Source organism: Rattus norvegicus, chromosome 2, assembly GCF_021556685.1.
Source record: "Rattus norvegicus strain SHRSP/BbbUtx chromosome 2, alternate assembly SHRSP_T2T, whole genome shotgun sequence".
Lineage (NCBI taxonomy): Eukaryota > Metazoa > Chordata > Mammalia > Rodentia > Muridae > Rattus > Rattus norvegicus.
The window spans coordinates 43,849,367-43,863,077 of NC_141535.1; positions in this window are offsets into that span (position 1 = coordinate 43,849,367).

Here is a 13,711-nt window from a genome sequence, read left to right on the forward strand (position 1 = left end):
TTTGTATGGGTACTGTGTCTGTGAATATGCTCAACCCAACATGTGTTGTCATTTGTGTGATTTAAACAAATAACACATACTATCTAGACATGTATTGAGGGTTTAATTTTACGTCATAGTCACATATGGTGACATGCCTTTTACTGTGGTTGTTAGTTTACTCTGGTTTTGATAACTAAAACTCGGAATAAGAGAAGTGTAACAGTTAGCAACTTCACATTGACCTTCGCTCATCTGGACGTCCATTAATTTATGCACAGCTCCCATTGTGTTACAAGGTTGACCATCAGTTCATCGTGTGAGCAGAGGCGTTGAGAATTCATGTGTGAGGGATCTTGGCCTTGTTGGAAACACCTTCATCTTATGCTTTTGTATGTGTGCTATGTTGAAGGATAGGGAGTTTTTTTTTAGTAACCACTTGGATTTTGTTTCTCAGGAAACCATACGCATAAGTGAGCAGGAAATTATGTGTTGTTATTTGGAATGATAAATTTGTTGACTTATTGTAATAAAACTCAGCACATTATTGGTATCAATGACCCTGATACATAAGACAACTAGGGGAAAAACCAGTAAAACCAGTTCATTTGGGGTATGTATTTTCTCTCCTTTGGATATTCAAATGTATACGTCTGCAGCTATGTCAGAATGTTATGATTATTCTAATTACGACATAGCCACCAGTACATTAATTTGTTTTGAACATTGGGCAATTCTTTCTAATTTCACTTTGAAGAACTTGGGTTCTTTCTGAGCACGCCATGGAGCCGCTAGAAGCATGTCTGACTTAACGAGGCGAACTCCAGCACGCAGAGCTCTTCACGTGTGTAATTATGATCTTTAGATACAGCTTCCATCACCTCTACATCTCTGTGACATCCTGATGCCATTTGTTCCTTCATGTCCTTTTGTTCTTTCTTTATGCTATGTGTGACTAATGTGAGTCAAATATGCCTGTAGCCATGGTAACTATAAGAAGGCGGAAATGTGAGTGTATTCATTTGCAGGCATCCACATCAACCAGCCAGTTTCTCAGTCACTGAAATATGTTTTATGAAATTATTAGACACAAATAATTGCGGTTGTTCCTGATATTCAACAGCTACTTGCTTCTTTTTATTTTGTCTCCCCCGGCTGCCCCTCTCCCGGGAGCTGAGGCCCGAACTCAGGACCTTGTGCTCGCTAAGCAAGCGCTCTACCACTGAGCTAAATCCCCAACCCCTACTTGCTTCTTTCTAAAAGTGATAAAATTTGTGTTAGGAATTATTTCTAGTCCATACTACCTTGAGGTTATATGGAGGGTGTGCATCAACCTCAGACATACAGTTAGACGTGTGATTTCTGTGAAAATGCTAAGAACTGACAGGGCATGTGTAGTAAGCACCTGCTTGCTGAGGCACAATTGCCCGAGTGACATTTAATAGTGTTTGATTGACACCAGTCACCATTTTCAGATCTTGCTTTATCTTTATAGCTGTCAAAGCGAAGATATTCTGTTCTTCATCCATTTTAATTAGGGTCCCTTCCTTAATTACCTACTAAGTGACTTATCCATTCATTCTCCGTACTTAGCACATTTGATTTTATTTCATCCATCTTTTCTTTTAATCCATTTTCTTTTCTTTTGCTTTTATTTCTAATTCATGTAACCATGAACTGGTAGAATTGGAGAAGAACACAGATGATACAATTCAACGCATGCATTTTATAGCTGTGACAAGCCCAGCCCCCAGTAAAACAGCCAACTCATAATGCTCCCCTTTGATCAAAGGCACACTAAGCATACATGTCCCTGAATAAACTCTGACATTTCTGCAAATGTGCTCCTCCCACAGTGCTTTTGATAAAACAAATGTCATAAGCCTGAACTCAAATGCTTAGGCCAAAATTCCCCCAGGCCATCCCTGAGTCTTATTTTCCTCTCCCAGCCTGGCACCCAACCTATCAGCCAGGCTCAATTCATGTCTCATCTCAACGCAAGAATACCATCTTTCTAAGACGTGATCCCAGACTCCCACTCCCCAACCTACTCTGTCTTCATGAGTCAACTATGGGATCGGCAGAATCACTGTCAGCACTCTATGATGTAAACCCCTTGAGCCCAAGAGCTTCACATGCCTTGTTCTCCAATTCTGGAACACAGAATATGCCCAGTAATAATATACGTGAAAGAATGAGCAGTCCATCCATTCTTACTGAGTCACTGAGCTGTGGCATCATATAACTGTTTAGTAGCAGAGGGAGACTGTGTGGATGCTTTGCCTCCACAGTATCCTCCCTATAATTAGCTGCCTCTCCTTGCTTTGTCTTTTTCTCCTTAAACCTTAAGCATCTTGTTCATCGTGGGACTTGTTGTTTTCCAACCCAAAGAAGGACCTACATTTATATAGCTAATTTTATGTAGTTTTTTCCTGGTTTCTTTCTTATTTTCTCAGTGTTCCTTTATCTTTGCAAGATCCTATGAACTGGTTCTTTCTAAAATCCAGCATATATGCCCTTTTCCTTTAGAAACCACCCATTCTCATGTTGCAACCATTCATTGGTCATCCTACATCCAATCCATCAGAGATAGCTTTGAATAAAAACATTAAGATAATACAAGCTAGAGTTTTTTTACTAAGGTAGGCTTGGACCATTCCCTCCCCTTTTATGTTCCTTTACAGTTGGTAGGATTTGATCTCCTGTGATTGTAGGTCTAAGAGACCCATTTTCCTAACAGCTGTTGCCTAGGGACTATACTCAACTCCAAGAAACCACTCTTCTACAAGCAGCTGTTCACAAAACTGAGGTAAGATTGAAGCCATGGGGACGATATCCTTTTTTATTTATTTCTCTATAGCTAGACAGTAAAATTTGCTGAAGTGTTAAGATGACTTAGACCTCATCAGAAAGTGGCATTTATAAAGTTTAGAACAGAGGCAGAAGGAACACCCATTCAGAGCCTGCCCCACATGTGGCCCATACATATACAGCCATCCAATTACACAAGATGGATGAAGCAAAGAAGTGCAGGCCGACAGGAACCGGATGTAGATCTCTCCTGAGAGACACAGCCAGAATACAGCAAATACAGAGGCAAATGCCAGCAGCAAACCACTGAACTGAGAATAGGTCCCCTGTTGAAGGAATCAGAGAAAGAACTGGAAGAGCTTGAAGGGGCTCGAGACCCCATATGTACAACAATGCCAAGCAACCAGAGCTTCCAGGGACTAAGCCACTACCTAAGGACTATACATGGACTGACCCTGGACTCTGACCTCATAGGTAGCAATGAATAGTCTAGTATGAGCACCAGTGGAAGGGGAAGCCCTTGGTCCTGCCAAGACTGAACTCCCAGTGAACCAGATTGTCGGGGGGAGGGCGGTAATGGGGGAAGGATGGGGAGGGGAACACCCATAGAGAAAGGGAGGGGGAGGGATTAGGGGGATCTTGGCCCGGAAACCAGGAAGGGGAATAACAATTTAAATGTAAAAAAGAAATACTCAGGTTAATAAAGATGAAAAAAAGTGGCATTTGTGAAATGGACAGTGCTTAACATACAGAAGAACTCACAACTGGTCAAGGTGTAGAGAACATGTCAGTAGAATGCCCAGCCACAGGGACAACTTATCACAGTCCCTATATAAAGTTCTAGGACCATCATGAACAGGGAAGTGGAAAAGAGATTGCAAGAGCAATCATTGCAAGACCCAGAGTTCAGAGACCATAGTGACACAATGTATCCTAGACATTAAAGAACCACTGTACTCAGGAACTCACAGTAGCTGTTGGTTGTGTGCCTAAAACCTACCAAAGATCCTGCCAGTCAACATTCTACCAGGGAGTGAGAAAGGATACATGTGCCTAAACGCCTAAAGGGGAGATGGGATCTATGAACAGTTGATAGCTTCTAGAAAAGAGAAGGTTAGTTTTCTTTAAAGGTGGGGCTCCTTTTAGGCCAATTACTACTCTGCAGTGGGTGACCTAATACCCAGGAACATATACGTGGCATAAATTGAACTCAGTGCATTTAAAAAAAGTGGATATGAACTTGAGTGGGTAGGTATGACAAGGTAGGTCTGGGAGAAGCAGGTCTGGGAGTATGGATATAATAAAAATATACTATACGCAATTGTCAAAGAATGAGTGGTTTTTTAACAGAGAGGTCAGCTGACTAGACCAGCTTACTTTGGCTACCTTTGCCTTCGCCACTCACAGGAGTTCTAGCTCATATTGTAAGCTTGGTTCTACAACAGAGACAATAGTTCATTTGCAGCTTTTATACACATTTAAATTTCCAAGAAGTAGGGTGCTTAAGGTGGTCAGACAGTGAACTCAGTCAAATCATAATCTGGTACTTGTTGTAGTAAAAAAGGTTTCCCCACTGGTGTTGTTTCCCTTTCTTTCAGTATCTCCATTAAGTGTGGAGCAGAGAAGTAACTTTTCTGGATAAAATACGCCATAGGCTGATGAGTTTCAAAGATTTATGAACTGGGATTTATTTTTAATTGTTTGACCTTTGTGAGTCTGAAATAATCATGAGGAATATCATAACTTATTTGGCCAAGAAATTAATTTTCATGTCTGAGCATTGGCTGATATTCATTGACATTCCCCATATGGTCATTTACTGCCAAAATGATTTCTGACTGGGGACTAGGGATTTAGCTCAGTGGTAGAGCGCTTGCCTAGCAAGCGCAAGGCCCTGGGTTTGGTCCCCAGCTCCTAAAAAAGAAAAGAAAAAAATGATTTCTGATTGGTGGGTGCCTGGCAGACATCTACATATTTTTAATGTCATTCTTGCTCTGGAACTGTCATTGTCAGTAATGACTTCATATTAGAATCATCTGCTGAGACTATTTTAGTAACTAATAGTTGTGTCACTGGGTCTCATCAGCAGAGAGAAGAACAGTTTTGTCCCTCATGTCATGAAAATGACTTTGGAATAATCACCATTTACGTATTTGCATGAGGTATTCTATAAGCTATAGGAAATGTCAAATGACATTTTATTTAAAGATCGTTAAAATTTTATGATCACAATTACTAGAATTGCATATTGAAAATTCATGAGTCAGCTGACTTGTCCAAGGTCTCAAGGTAGAGGCAGAACGTGAAACTTATATTAGATTTACAACTTAAGATGGTCTCTTTTCTTACTGGGCCTGTGGTTACGTAATGAGATATAAATAAAGGGTCCATCTTAAACTGTGGCATTTTTACTCACTGAAGTAGGAATTCCATGTCTTGCTGAATTGGGAGCACTGAGATAACTCTGGATAAAAAGAATAGGTGGAAAATGGGACAGGAGATTAGCTATCTGGAGTTAAGTTCTCAACCGGATGAAGCAAGTTTTCCATTATCACTGCATTACATATGTGAACAGTGTCTAGGCAAATCCGTCACAGCTGGCCGGAGCAGCTCCTCTATTACACATCACATGACAGGGGAACCTTGTAGTTTCTGCCCATTTCGATTGTTTTTCCATCATTGGATATACTCACATGATTTGAGGCTTTAAATGTTAGGAGCCAAGACTCTACACCACAGAAGACTTTCATGTTTAAGCACCGTTATGTGTCTTTTAGAAGATTTAGCACCCACTCAAGTACTCGATCCAAAGCCGTGACATAAAACTAATACTTGAAGTTTGGAAAGTATATTTTCCTGGGCATCTGTTAGTATTTTACACACCTCGAGACCTGTGTCTAAGATATGGGTTTCTGAGGCCTCGTGATACCTAAGTATAATGAAACAACACGGAGAATTTGATGGAAACATGCTCACAGTGCCCTGAGTTTTTAAAAAGGATGCCTGGACTTTACTCTCAATGATCGTTGTAATTGATCTCACTCGCTCCCTTTAACAAATGCAGAGGGCATAATCACAGTCGTTCCACACCTTGCTGTAATGTGGTGAACAAGATGACTGAACGTAATCTAAGTTCCACTGAGTAAATAGTTGTTCTTCACTAAATTCAGATAAATAAGTACATTATTGAACTGCAGGCTTAAGGAAAAAACAATGCAAATTAAGTGCCATCTCTGGAATAATTGTATGATTTTTTCTATTTTAACCAAAGGAGTACGATGTTTGTTGGGGAGGTAGTGAGATGTTATAGGCGTTGACTGGAATGACGTCATTTACATTAGTGAATAAATATTTGTGAGGAACACAAGTTCTATCAATCAATCATCTATAGTAATATCAAAATTTCCTGAAAGCAGTAAGTATAAACTTCAAAGGGGTAAAATAGATATAAAAGGTAAGAGAGGTCTTTACGGATCTTGTTAGCTGATGTCATTTTTGCCTTTGGACTCAATGGGGGAGAGAAGTAGGAAGTCTTCAGGGAGGATATGAGAATGGCAGATTCATTAACACATTTCTGATTATTGCATATTTTAAAATGAAAGTCAATTGTAAGTAGCTATTCTGCATTCTTGACCAAGTCGTAGAGCATGAGTGAGAGGCAGGGTGGATACACTGGGGATTTTCTTGTTTTAATTTTCTTCTTTCATACTTCATACCTCATATTCCAGCATCATCAGATCAGTTACTATTTTAGGAGTCCACATTGCCGACTCATGGTAGGTTTGCACTCACATAGGCCTCCGTAGATCACAAGGCCAATGAAGCAACACAAATGTACTTCCTTCTGTCAGAAAGAAGGAAGCACTGGAAATGCCCTAGGAAAGTGGCCTCTGTGGCCACTTGGGTCATCTGAACGTGCCACATTCCAAAAGAATGACCTGTAACTGCGTGTCACTTGTATTTTCACGTGGGAAAGTCCCTGTGGAGGAATGTGATGCATCTGACATGAACTCTGGGTAAAGTAGCTGTTACCTTAACTGAATCCTTTATAGCCAGATACTGCTCTCTGGGGCTTCTGATGCCTTTTTATGTTTGCTTATCTTCCCTGATGAAAATACCACAGTGGAAGGGCTGTATTCGTGTGCAGGTTTGCCTGCTTTTATTCTAAAGTAGTGTGTTGTATAATCAGAGGAGACAGCTTGACGCAGTATAGGCTCCATACCTGCACATCAGAGTGGAGGAGCAGTGGGCCTAGGGAGTCAACTACCTATCCGAGTGGTAGGCAGATTTGAGAGTTCACTGTGTATGGTAAAAATACCAGTTTTTCTTAGATTAGTTGTTATTCTCCAACACGTGTGTATGCATGTGGTCATTATTCTTATGAATAATTTGAAAAGAATATATGTTAAAGTGCAAGGTAGCATTTAGTGAGCTCCCAGTAGGTGAGAATGAGGAAAGGAAAGAAATATTAGTCACAAAGCTGGTCCTCAGTGTTCCCGTGACAAAAGTTTAGGTAGCTGCAGAATGATCACCAGCTCTTGCTAACCCAGGCCCTTCTGAACTACCTCAGGATTCTCAGGCCGTGTATCACCTCTTTCAAAGTCTGCTGTAAATACCTTCAGGGAAGGTCAAAGCAGGTGGCCATGATCTTAAAGAAACTTCATTTAAGGTTGCCAAAGAGATGGCTTGTTTCAGAATTCTGGGAAATTTCTGGGTTGGTCAAGAACATTGTTCAAGCCATAGGCTTTTATAGTTTTCATTTTAGATCACTAAGAATTTCAAAGGCAGAGCCGTTAGAAATACTGGAAAATATTTATCTCACTGTTTTTCAAGGAGAAGCACAATACAATTATCTCTAACTAGTTAGAGACATAGGTGTATACATTTCTAAATATATATGGAGTCCTGAATTCTTTCCAGTTGTATCAGAGGGAATCTAGAAAAACAGCCTCAATTTTAAGCTTCTTTCCAGAATACTGTAACTGAAGTAGCATGCGTGACTGCACATGTGTACATATGTGCACACAAACTCACACACACCCTTTTCTAAAAACAGAGTCCTAATCAACTAAGGAAACTTTGAAAATGGAAACAAGTCTCCCAAGTTCCCCATTACTAATTTTTTCTAGCTTTGTTCCTTTAATACTTCATTGAAAATAGGAACAATTTTAGGTGTAGCAATAATAACAAAGTTTTTATCACTGGAAACAGTAGGAATCATAATTAGTCAGACTAAAGAATGGTAGCCACCCTGATTCCATAATCATTCAACCAAGTAGATTTTTTTGTCCAGTCTTTGCCTGAAGATTCTACAGAATTGTATGTTGTCAAGGAAACTCTTTGTTAGAATGCCACTATGAATGGCTTTGATAGCTTCTCAACTTAAACCCTGTCCCTGGAAGGCAAGGCAGCATATACAGAAATAAACACATGTAATTCTACAGTTCAAGGGTGAATGCCAAATACCCATGAAGGAAGCAAGGAGACATTATAGCACAACACTTAGAAGCTCATGAAAGTGTTTCATTTTAATATTTTCAAATCAGAAGAAAAATAAGTATCTCATATACATATATATATATATTATATCCACATTAAATTTCTACTGAGATGTGCCCCATCCATTGCTATAAGACATTATGAAGCATATACCAAGCCTTGTAAGAAACATGAACTTCTACTATCTGGTTTAAGGTGGGAAATTCCAAGATTTGTTTTTGTCAATCATTTTTTTTCTTAATTACCCGTAAAGTATGTATTTTCCTTCTATTTAAAGAAATATCAGCAACAATTTTTTTCTGTGAAAATCAGGTCAAATAATGAAGAGTAAAAAGCAGGTGGAGGCATATCCTTAGAACGATAGAAATTTATTTTATATTTATAGTCAGTGTTTAAAGGAATGTGTTAACTATTTATGTGTGTGCACGTGTGCACGCGCGCGCGCGCGTGTGTGTGTGTGTGTGTGTGTGTGTGTGTGTGTGTGTGTGTGTGACAGACAGTCTTTCCCTGAGCCCAGAGCTTGCTTCTTTGGCCAGTCTGCTTGCCAGAGAGCCCATCTCCCAGTTTCCAGCTGTCTCTGTGCCCCTTCTTAGCACTGCGTTATAGAATAGGTGCTACTATGTCTAGTTTTGCATGTGTATTAGAGAGGCCAACCTAGGTTCTCATGCCATCAAGCAAGCTCTTTACTCTTTGAACCATCTTCTCTTTGCCGATCAGTCATTTTAAAAGAGGTGTTTGTTTAACATGTTTGTAATTTTCTAAAGTGTTTGGAGCTATAGAATATGTATTAAGTCTGCAGAAGTATTAAAGGATAGGGTTGAGATACAACCATTTTGAACAATGCATAAGCAAGTAATGCATGCTGAGAGCACACATACATTCCCCCAACTGATTTCTAATTTTTTTTAGTTTCTATTGTGTTAGAAAGCGTGTACTAATAAGCAAACAAAACACTCATATTCTGTTTTCTATATACCTATTAGCATGTAATATGCTTCAAGCAATATTTTTATGTTTTTCTTCTGCCAAAATGTGTTTGTTTCAGCGCCCCAAATAAGATGCTATTCAGTCCTATTCAGCCCACTTCAGATATCACTTGGCTTTTTAACATTTTCTCTGTTCTCTGATGCCAGTTCCCATATGCACATGTAAGAGTGCAACTCACTGTGTAACCAAGGTTTCCTTGAACTCACCCTTATTCCCCTGCCTCTGACTCCAAAATGCTGGGATTACAAGTTTGTGTCACCACACACAGCTTCAGATGCCAATCACTTTCTTGAGATGTCGCTTAACTGTGACCTTCTCCAAGTCATGACAAATTTCTCCTCTAAGATGGCCTCCTCAGTCTGTTGAATGACATTTTTAGGCCTTCAGCACTTATGCTTCTGCAACTCTTTATACTAAAATATAATATTATAATAATGATAATGCTATACATAAATGTGTCCATCTATCTATCTATCTATCTATCTATCTATCTATCTATCTATCTATCTATCTATCATCTATCTATCTATCATCTATCTATCTATCATCTATCTATCTATCATCTATCTATCGTCTGTCTGTCTGTCTACATACAGGAAAGGCATATCATCAACATGAAACAATTCTGGGATGAAGTCTCTTAGAGAAGGACCTTGCATTCTTAAAGCTTGCCCATCATGGGTCATGCAAAATGGCCGTCTCCAGAAACTCACTTGCATGCCTTCAGCCTTTCCTACCTGGTTTCTAACACCACTTAAATGCTCATAACAGACCTGAATCAAAAACATGGTAGTCACAGCTTTGATGAAAAAAATGGAAGTACTTTGATTGCCAGCACATAGATGCTTCAGAAAGTCCATAGGAGGAAAGTAGAGGAGAATAAGCATTGGCTGGAATAGAGGGTCTTTGGGCAGGACTTTGGGAATGCATATCCTTTGGATTAGCAAAGAACACAAAAGTCAAATTAAAGATACAGTGACCAGGGTTTGGGCTTATAGGAGAAAAAATAGAAGCAAGCCAGTAAGGTGTTTTTGTGTTCTTAACAAATGCTCATACAGACAGTGCTTCTGGATTCAGAGTCTGAAGGGGGGACACATGCATGCTTCATTACATCTGTGCTACCTGAAGAAAGGAGATGAGGGGGAAAGGATTCAGTAAGAACAGACACTAAGCATAGAGGTGCTTTCTGGCTGGAGTCTCACTATAGGCACATGTCCCTGGGAGCTCTGGGTCACAAGTACCAGTATATAAAATTATTGTGAAATACTGATACAGGGACATTAGGAAGATTTGGCCAGAAAAGCAATAGATAAAGGGACAAACATGTCTTAGAAAATGATGACTATGTCTGATGCTTACAGATCATTTAGTCCAGAGGGCAGTGAAGAACAGATTTCATATGTTTGTTCTCAGTTCCTCAAATAATTATCCAAATTCTTCTCTTTATTAGTGGGGTAAAAGAGATACTAAAGGCTTAAATAGCTTTCCAGTTCCAGGCTGGTGAGTGGTGCCATCCTGGTCAGTTAGTGACAGCCCTGCCGTTCTTGGCTTCCTGAAAGATTCACCCCACACATAGTTACAGGGAATGAGGTCAGACCATGAACTTGACATCATAAAATAATACACATGTGTGTGTTCAGTTTCCTTCCTAAAGTTAGAGTGCTGAAGCCAGCAGCACTGGTTAAAATGAGGAGGTTAGAAAGAGTACATTTTTCCACAGCACTCAAGCAGTTTCTTCATCATTCACACTTTCTCATCTTCCAGGTTCTGATAGTTGCCAGGATTCCTTGACTGTGGTCACATCTCTTCAAACTTGAAATCCAGCGTCTGTAGCTCTCTGCTGTTTTCATATTCTCTCCTCTGTGTCTAGGAAATATCCTGCTTGATGTCCTCCATTAGATTTTATTCACTGTTATAAATCCTAGAGAAAGCATAAGAAAGAGCAGAGATTCCCTTAGGGTCAAGCATTCAGGTCAAGCCTGCCCTTGGTAGTCTGGTTCTACTGCTAGGGGTCTGTGATGAGGTGTTCAGAATACCATGACACTCAGAACATTGAGCAAGGCAAAGTCTCCTACCTTATACTGACCAGAAAGCAGAAAGAAATGGACAGGAATGGGCTGGAAAGAGACAGAACCCTTAAAGTGACCTATTTCCTCTAACCAGGTCCCATATCCTAAGTTCCTACCATCTTTCAATGAAGTTATCAAATTGCCATGAAGTCAAAATGCTCATGACAGCCACTTCCCCAAAGTTCCATCAGCTGGTGACTTCAGAGGGCATCCCGATCCAACCACTTCTTGTATAAGAATGATCACATTTGTGTCCTATCTGAATAATTTAGTGAAAAACCTCCCATTCCAGCTTCCTTAATTGATGTACCAAGAGTTCATCCTTTTTTATCACACATTTTTTTTTATCATAATAGCTGTCATTCTTAGTTTCAGGCATTGGAACATGGCTATTTTTGGAAGAGAAATAATATTGTTTTCAGCTAAGGGCAGTGAAAGTCAGAGGTCTTTGAGGGTGTGTGAGCAGAAGGAGAAGGGTGCTGATAGAAACAGCAAGGGTAGTCAAGAACAGAGAACATGGGTTTGAAAGCATGGGCTCAGGGGTGTCCACAGGTAATTTGACTAGACAAATTATAAAGGTGGTTAGAAGTTCAGGACTTAATGCAGAAGGAGTCAAGAGATATGTGACCTGTGAGTGAGAAAGAGTGGCAAGGCTGAGTCACAACCCTGGCAGAAGCTCTGGGACAGGTCTTCTGTTTGCTGTGCTGTGTGCTACAGTGTGTGTGTGATGTATGCTGTGCTATGCTAGAGTGTCATGCTGTATGTGCTGTGTGGGCTCTGTCTATTTGCAGTTTCTCTCATCCAAGGGAGCGAGTCCTATTCAGTCATACAATTTAATTACCAACTTCCTGCTTATGTTGCCTTGGTTGCCAACTCCTGTCACTCTCAAGACCAACTCATGTTCGCTCTGTCATTCTTATTTGCTCCAGGGCTGCAGTCTCCCTTTCCTTCCCAACCTTGTACTTACTTCTGCACATTCCAACTCTCTTTGTTTTTTATTACCTCGTTTGCCCGCCTAATTATGTGCTTTAATCTTTCAAAACAGGTTAATGTTGCTTCATTTTAACTGTAGAGTTGAACTTCCGTCTCTTGCATTAAAACATCAATCTGCTTCTCATTCCCTTTTGTTCTTTCCAACCATTGAGACTGTACTAGCACAGAAATACCCATCTTCTGAAGTGTGTGGTCCCTGACCAAAACCTTGGCACTTCTTCCTCCAAAAGTTACTTCTTCTCTGTGCCTTTCAGGTTCAACTCATAACACTTAGGGACATCAAGAGAAAATTTCCTATAGTCCACACCATGCCTTACCTTGCTATATTGCTCTTGTAACCCTCAACTACATACTCACAGTTCCCTTAAAGATTTTATTCTGACTTTCTGTTGTTCCTTGTCCCTCCTTTTCGCAGCATTCCTCACCCCACCCCTTTACTGTGTGTGATGTAAGCATGGATTCCAGTCATTCAAATGCTGGACTCAAAGCACTATCTATGCTAACATCTCTGTTCATTCAGGACACCATGATATGAGGTAAACGTACTCATAAGCCTGGGTTCACAACAGTAAGTTCAAGAGGTGAGTCATAAAGTTTTCCCTCCTAATACAATCACATTCACATTGACAATATGAGTACAAAGTGAGTACCAAATCCTGGGAGTTACTTCATGGCCAGAGTAGATGAGCACGTTCTAAGAATCACAGAACAGATTTTAAAGAAAGGGAGAAAACTGGTATAAACTTAAATGCAAAAGAGAACTTCAGTTATGTAGGATTTGACTGTGCAAAGAAAGGGAGGATATTCCAATTGCCAAATTTTTGTGGACTAAAGCTAGACAAAGCAAAGGATGGGCAGGATACAGGTGTTTGTTTTGCTGGACAGCACTGGAGAGAGAAAGTTAGAAAGGGGTTAAGTAGAGAAAGACTTCAAATGAAGGTTGAAGAATCTATCTTACTGGGTAAGAAACACTGATAACTCTTGAGTCGAAAAATGCTATTAATCAATAGAAAAGTAATTCAAGAAGCAGCCATGATATGCCTGCTATATAAGCAGACATAGTTGTGATATCTGGGATTAATGTGTGTGCGCGTTTGTGTGTGTGTGGTGTTGTGCATGTGTGAAAGAGATATGGATACAGATGGTTAACATGTCCAAGAAACCTATTCATGGTAGAGTTGTGGTAACAAAGCATAGGTTAAGTATAAGGAAGTGAGGAGTCCAGAAGCAAGGATCATTTCACAGGACTGCGTTTTAGGACAATCATGTGGAAAAATGTGTGAGAGCCTAACAGAGGCTAGAGAAGAGAAGCAGAGAGATAACTCTGGGTTCTTTTATTAAGAAGTAATGCACGTGGGGATTTTTTGAGACTT